This window comes from Penaeus vannamei, chromosome 38 (assembly GCF_042767895.1).
Source record: "Penaeus vannamei isolate JL-2024 chromosome 38, ASM4276789v1, whole genome shotgun sequence".
In the NCBI taxonomy this organism is placed as follows: Eukaryota; Metazoa; Arthropoda; class Malacostraca; order Decapoda; family Penaeidae; genus Penaeus; species Penaeus vannamei.
The window spans coordinates 7,481,725-7,489,224 of record NC_091586.1 but is presented as its reverse complement, the minus strand read 5'-3'; the positions used below and the strand labels follow the sequence as shown (position 1 = coordinate 7,489,224).

The following is a 7,500-nucleotide window of genomic DNA, read 5'->3' as shown; positions in this document are numbered from 1 at the left end:
CTCTCTCTCTCTCTCTCTCTCTCTCTCTCTCTCTTTCTCTTTCTCTGTCTCTGTCTCTGTCTCTCTCTCTCTCTGTCTCTCTATCTCTCTCTCTCTCTCTGTCTGTCTGTCTCTCTCTCTCTCTCTCTCTCTCCCAATCACTCACTCACTCTCTCTCTCTCTCTCTTTTCTCTCTCTTTCTCTCTCTCTCTTTCTCTCTCTCTCTCTCAATTTCTCTCTCTCTCTCTCTCTCTTCTCTCCTCTCCTCTCCTCTCCTCTCCTCTCCTCTCCTCTCCTCTCCTCTCCTCTCCTCTCCTCTCCTCTCCTCTCCTCTCCTCTCCTCTCCTCTCCTCTCCTCTCCTCTCCTCTCTCTCTGCCCTCCTTTCCTCTCTCTCTCCTCTCCTCTCTCTTTTCTTCTCCGCTTTTCCTCGTTCTTGACCCTCTTTACCTTTTCCTCCATGCCATCATCCTCTCCGTTTCCCTCGCCTTCTTCCTCCTACATTCCGAATATTTCCGGCAATTATGATAGACGTAATAACTGTAATGATTGATGGAATAAAAAGCAATGACTACCAATATTATTAGTATCATTATTGATATTATCTATACATTTTATTTATGAATGATATATATGAATACTAGACAATATATAAGAAAAGTCGTGTGTCAATAATGTAATTAATAACAAGAAAAGTAATAACTATCACAAAAGTGAAAGCAATAATGATAATAATAATAATAATAATAATAATAATAATAATAATAAAATAAACATCAGTGGTACAGAAGATAAGCACATACAACTATCATAACACGAAAGCAATAGCAAGTATAAAATAGAAAAATACATAGGTAATATATAAACAAAGATTGTTTTTTAAATGTAGAAAATAGGAAAGAACTTTTTCAGCACCGATTTAACCTTGCGTTTTTTCTAACGGTATTTTATTATAAATAAGTGTGCAGCTAACTTTGCTTAGACTATCAGGAACAACAGAGAGAAGTCTTCAGATCTGCATGTATAGCCCCACCCCTTGTGTAGGAATGAATACATAAGTAATTTAATTGATAATTGCATAAGTGAAAGGAGAAATTGGAATGGATTAATGACAGAAAAAAATAATATGCATAGGTGGCTGGCATATAATGGAAAAATGTATTATTATTTTTTCCGTATCGTATTATTGAGTCACTAGTATGAACCAATTACCTCAATTATCCTATTCATTACTAAGAATTTCCTTTCTATTGGTTACGGAATTTAAAATCAGTCGATGAGGCGTTTTTCGTTATTGCAATTACGTTATCTGATATTTCATTTTTGCAATTATTATTATCATTTTTTTACTGTGCTGTCCAACTTATCTCTGAACATTAATATACTTTCTGATATGATATATATAAGAGGAAAATTAACCTAAAAATAGACAACTCGCCCATAATCATCCCCAGATAGTTCCTTCTCTGATTCATTCATTTTACAATTTTTCAAGAGAACTTTCGCATCAAATATTAATGCCTTGTACGAGCATTCTCTTCTTAATTTCACATAAAATTTACCCTTTCAGAAATTACACATTTGACCAATTAAACCACGTTTACAAGAGATGTAGGAAGGTATTTGGAAGTGGGAGGCAAAGTAGTTTCCTCTCCAAAATTACCTGGGGGTCATAAGGCTGCAGGAGACTAGGGGGCGAAGCTCCCTGAAACTCCTTGATTTTAGCGGCTTTAAAGAGATAAACTCAATGACTTCTTCACTAAAATCGAAGACATTTTTATTTAGACAACACTTGACATAAATGGTTATATCTTTTTGAACACCAGCCTCAGTTGTAGCTGCCCTCTCACTTGCAGGGGATTGGTGTTGTCAGCAACTGAGTAACTAAGGAATTCCACTGTTTGTTTGAAATGTCCTCGAATTTTGAGGAATGGGGGTCAGAGGTTAGGCCCTGCCCCCGTCCATTCTAGAGTGGTCGCCCCCCTTTGCCACCTTTTCCTACGCCTATGAAAAAGGTCAAGGATTGATAGAATGAAAAGCTAAACGAGGCTGAAGCATATTGTTGGCTACAGAGGTCAGACTTTCCGTTCTTCGATCAGCCTTGCACCATCATTGCTTGTACAGTCAGATAAAAACACCTTTACCTTTCCTTGTGGTCAATGAGGAAATGAAAGCATCTTTCGTTAGTCCCTCGCATGGCTGGTGTTGCCATATGGCGATCTTATTACAATATTCGAGGACCGAGACAAATGAACCAAATATTTAGAGGTGCATTTCATGACCATGCGTTGTTTCGTCTCTGTATTTATACTTTGAATTAGAATATTAAAACAAAATCAGTATTTTGTATTCACTTTCATCATAACTTAAGAACATCATATCATCATATCCAATAATCGTTAAATAAATCAAATTATTAAACTCATCAGTAGACAAGTTTATAATGTAAAGTGAAATAAAGTATTGCATAACTTCTAGTGTTTGTGGTATGCATAAATCGGGAACGGTTTGTAATGCATCAGATTGGGATATAAATGCTTCAGATGAAATTTCAAATGCTTCACATGGATGTTTCTCAGTAAATATGAAATAGTTAACGGTTGAAACCAATAAACGTGCTTGAGATCTAAGGTCACATAGCACTAGTTGATATAGATTGGGAATGGTATATGCACCATGGAGACGCCTCACAGCCTGCGGTGAGCTATCGTCGCTCTTCATAACGACGGAGTAAGTAATGGTAGGATGGCGCCACGACTTTGAAGGCTGGTTAGCAACAGGGGCAACGGATGTAAATTATTTAAATTATAAAATCATATTATTTTCCTTTTAATTAACACTCTAATTAAAGAACTGATATATATGATATTAAAGAAATTCATGCAAACAGTTGAACTTCATTATACGTAAGAAAAGGTTGCGAAAAAATAAACATGGAAGATAACACTGGAAGACGTGACCGCTCATTGGTCATACAGCGACATCTGATAATTAGAAAAGGACGAGATGCAATTACCAGATTTTGAATTTTCCATATGCATGAACAGAATTTTGAGCTAAGAATATGCACAAAAAAGTTTAAATGTTTACTCCACATAAACAATGTGAATGAAAAATGAATTCGCCTTGACTTAAACATGAAATCATAGAAATGGAAACTAGGAATATTTTAACCCTCTCATATACCCTTTATTGTTGTTCATATCCAAAATAAGGCGTGCATATGTGTAGACTTTTTTTTTTTTCCTTTTTTGAATGCGCATGTGATGCCACTCGGTATGATTGCATTATTTTTTCGTATGCAGATAATCAAACTTATGTTTTACTAATCTTAATGACGCCAGCGTATGCATAACAGTGTTAGCGCTAACTGCCCTACCATGCTATTCCACAACACCGTTGATTTTTCATATTAGTTAGTGTGAATGGTAATATTTTTTTCTGACTGTACATACATTTACATTATCAAAATTAATCTAAGGAAGGTCTTCATAATAGCATCTTTATTTTCATGTCTTAGATTTAACGGCTCATTTGGTGCATGAGAGTAAGGGGTTACATGGGAATATACATTTTGCCGAAGGGGTAAATACTAAGGAATTTTAAGAGCTCTTCTACTGTACATGTACAAGGTATTCTGAGAGGAGAATTTGCATGAGGTTTGACTATTCGTTTGAGGGGAAACGGGGAAGTGAAGAGATAATCTATTATCGGGTAAGATAACATTATCTGTTTACTTTGCAGTTTGTCACCTGTCATTAGTCATCCGTAGCCATTATTTACAGACTTTTGTAGCATGAAATAATTTTCTCTTCTGACTGAAAACAGTTTGTGTATATTTCATCTTTATTTTCGGTCAACACGTCTATACTTATGCTACAGTGTCTCATTTTGTGTAACCAAACAAAATAGTTTGCCCTTTTCAATGAATATTAGTTGGGCTTTCATGATTTTTTTGCCGTTTTAACTGGAGTGTATTTTTTCATTTGATATGTGGCAACTATAAAGGTACACCACGCACCGCTGCATTAATATAATATAAAATAGCATAGTGTAGTGGAATCTTGTTTGAGAAATTTATGTTACTAAGCGTAGAAACTGGTATTTTGCCAAACAGCGATGAAAATATTGGTGAAATAAGATGCATTTTATTCATTGGTGTTTTAATTCATTGAGATATCTGTGTAATTGATAGTATAAATTTTGGCAAGCACATAAGCCCCGAAAATTCCAAAGCACCATAAATAACATTACAAAATGCTTTATGTTTCAAAACGGACATTTATAAAACTACTGCCATGTTATCACTAAAAAGTTAAAAAGTTAGAGATTAGATGTCAATATTTCGCGTGGATAAATTATTCATCGTTTGTGTATGATATAGCAACAACTCAGCGCAACCTGATAAGAATATATTTACCTTTATACTGAGTGCAATCTGGGTGCTCGTGTAGTCTGTTAAGATTAGATGCAGAGAGGCAATGGGAAAGGTACTATAAATATATATATATATATATATATATATATATATATATATATATATATATATATATATGTGTGTGTGCGTGTGTGTTTGTGTGTGTGTGTGTGTGTGTGTGTGTGTGTGTGTGTGTGTGTGTGTGTGTGTGTGTGTGTGCGTGTGTGTGTGTGTATGTGTGTGTGTGTGTGTGTGTGTGTGTGTGTGTGTGTGTGTGTGTGTGTGTGTGTGTGTGTGTGTGTGTGTGTGTGTGTGTGTGTGTGTGTGTGTGTGTGTGTGTGTGTGTGAATGGAAAAACACTACCGTGTTGATACTATGGTAGTAAAAAAATGCACATACTAAATTTATTGAAGTAAGTGAGACAAGCTTTGGAATCGTCCTCTATTCCGTCTTTGGGCCTGAAGGGGAAGGTGAGAGGAAGCAGCATAAGAGAGAGAAAAGAGAGGCAACGCGGGGAAGACGGGGCAGGTGAGGACAGGAGAACGGAAGCGATGAGAGGTCTGGTCAGGGCGAAGGATCAGCTGGTCTATCTCAATCTCAATCTCCTTAGTAATGCGCAGGGTGTTAATGAGCGCATAACACGCATATTGGTGGTGGTTGGTTGCTGGGGGGAAGGGGGAAGGATTAAGGTGCAAGTGGAAGTGTCAGTGTTTAAGGTGTTTGTAGTGTTAAGTGTTTGTTTAGTTTGTTTGTGGAAGTGTTGAGCTAGTTTCAATTATGTGTTGGAGGAACCTGTTCCAGTCGCGTATGGTGCGTGGGAAGAATAAGTGCTTATAAGAATCAGTGTAGGTGTGGTATGTGACAAATTTATTGGTGTGTGAGTTCCTTGTGTTGCGTGAGTATGCTGCTTGTAAGTATTCGTGTTTGTTGATGTCTACAAGGTTGTGATTTTGTACATGATTGTAAATCTGTGTGCTTGTCTTCGTGTCTCGAGTAGGTCCATATTAATGTTTTTGATGTGAGATGTAATACCAGGTGTATGTGAGTAATTGTGTGTAATAAACCTGGCAGCCCTAGTATTGACCTGCTCGAGTTTCTCAATGTTGTACTTAGTGTAGGGGTCCCTTACAGCCGTAGAGTACTCTAGTGTTGGGGGTACAAGTGCGTTATAAGCTATGTGTTTGATGTCAGGTGTACAGTTGTGTAGGTTCCTCCTCAGAAACCCCAGTGTCCTGTTTGCTTTATTGATAATGAAGTCGATGTGTGTGTAGAAGGATAGGTGGATGCCGAGGTATTTATAAGATGCTGTAGGTATTAAGTGTTGGTTATGTAAGGTGTAAGTGTAGTAAATTGGTGTGTGGGATCTGGTAAAGAGGAGAATTTTGCATTTATCGGGTCTAAAGGACATTTGCCATAATCTTTCCCACTGTTCTAGCGCGTCAATGTCTTGCTGGAGGAGTCTACAGTCGTCTTCAGTTTTTATAGGCCGAAACAAAAGGCTGTCGTCAGCAAAAAGTCTTGCAGAAGAGTTAGGAGTCGAAAGTGGAAGGTCGTTTATGTACGGCAAAGTCAAAGTCAAGCAGTATGGTAATTTGTTTGGTGTCACGTTTATCTAGTTGTCGGATAATGTCGTGATGAGTAGTGATTAGTTGTGTCTCACATGATCGTCTGGGCCGAAAACTTGTGTTGTGAGTCTGTAAGGATGTTGTGGGTATCAGTGTGATTCATTATGTGTTTATGTATTATTGCAGACGATCGATGTCAGGGAGATGGGGCGATAATTTGTCGGGTCAGTTCTGTCGCCTGTCTTGAAAAGAGGGGTGATATTTGCACAAAGCCAGTCAGTTGGTAGGGTATATGAGGCAAGTGATTGGGAGAAGATAGATTGAAGGATGGGGGTAAGGACGGGGGCACAGGACGTGAGGATCAGGGCAGGGATTTGGTCTGGTCCAGTGGCTTTATTGGTGTCAAGGGTGGACAGTAATTTCTGTATGCCGTTAGTCGTGATGCCAAGCGGCGGGATTGGGGGAAAAGGTCTGTCTGGAATGATGGGTGTATTATCATCTTCATGTGTGAAAACAGATTGGAAGTGTGTGTTGAGTAATTGTGTTTTGTGTTCTGGGTCCGCCATCCCTTACAAAAACCCGTAGTTCTAGACGTTTGACAGCCACAGAGAGGGGCTCATATAAGTAAGACGTCCTGCAGCTGTCTGTGTAGTGGTAGTAGAGGTTGTGTTTGGACTTGTGCAATTTCAAGCTGAAGCGCAAATTCTATAATGACGCAATTGCACATTTCTAAGTTATGTAAAAGGAACTGAACAAAAATTCCATGATGTCATTTCAAGCCTTGTATTTTCTCAAAAGGACTTAGCCGACCTCAAATCCCAACTTGCCAGTGCCATCAGTGAAGGAGAAAAGAAGACCAAGCAGATTGAGCAATTGCAACGTTTACACCAGGACCTCAAAGAAAATCTACACATGTCCGTACGTACGGACTATCTGGACGACCAATCTCGGCGCAACAATCTTCGCCTCACGGGGGTGACGGAAGCTCCCGGAGAGACTTGGGAAAAATGGTAGGAGAAGCTGTGCAGCATCCTTCGCGACCATCTGAACCTGAGCCCGTCGTTCGAGCGCGTTCACCGCGTCGGGAAGCCGGGCGACAAGCAACCTGGAGACATCGTGGCAAAATTCACCCTCTTCTCGGAGCGGGAAGCGGTGATGCGGAATCGACGGAAGATGAAGGGCACCATCAATTTCAACATAGTAATTTTGAAATTAATAATCTCGCATATCTCAGTAATATGCAGTACAATCACTTTTCTGTCAGTGATGATGATGATACAGAAAGCCCTGATCCTGATAATTTTCTGCAGGCACACACACACTCAAACTCACTCAAAATGCAAAAGCAATAAATAAAATAAATTGTTTATGATAAAGATAAACTGAAGGTGTTTGTACTGCATCTTCTTCATTGTAATTTTATTTTCAATCTACCTATACAGTAATTTACACAATAATATATATTTCTTTCATTCATTAAATGTAAAATTTTCAACATTGATATTATCACAATAATATATTTCTCTCAAACATTTAATATA

At 38.3% G+C, this 7,500-nt stretch overlaps 1 protein-coding gene across 1 annotated transcript in view; it reads right to left on the bottom strand.

Annotated features, from left to right (window-relative positions):
• Positions 1–6,726: 6,726 nt before the first annotated feature.
• LOC113800654 (mucosa-associated lymphoid tissue lymphoma translocation protein 1) overlaps positions 6,727–7,500 on the bottom strand; it is a 21,859-nt gene continuing 21,085 nt past the window's right edge. Inside the window, exon 17 of the mRNA XM_070115690.1 lies at positions 6,727–7,500. This exon is cut by the window's right edge and continues 1,324 nt beyond it. The gene's annotated coding sequence lies outside the window, so the exon portion shown is untranslated.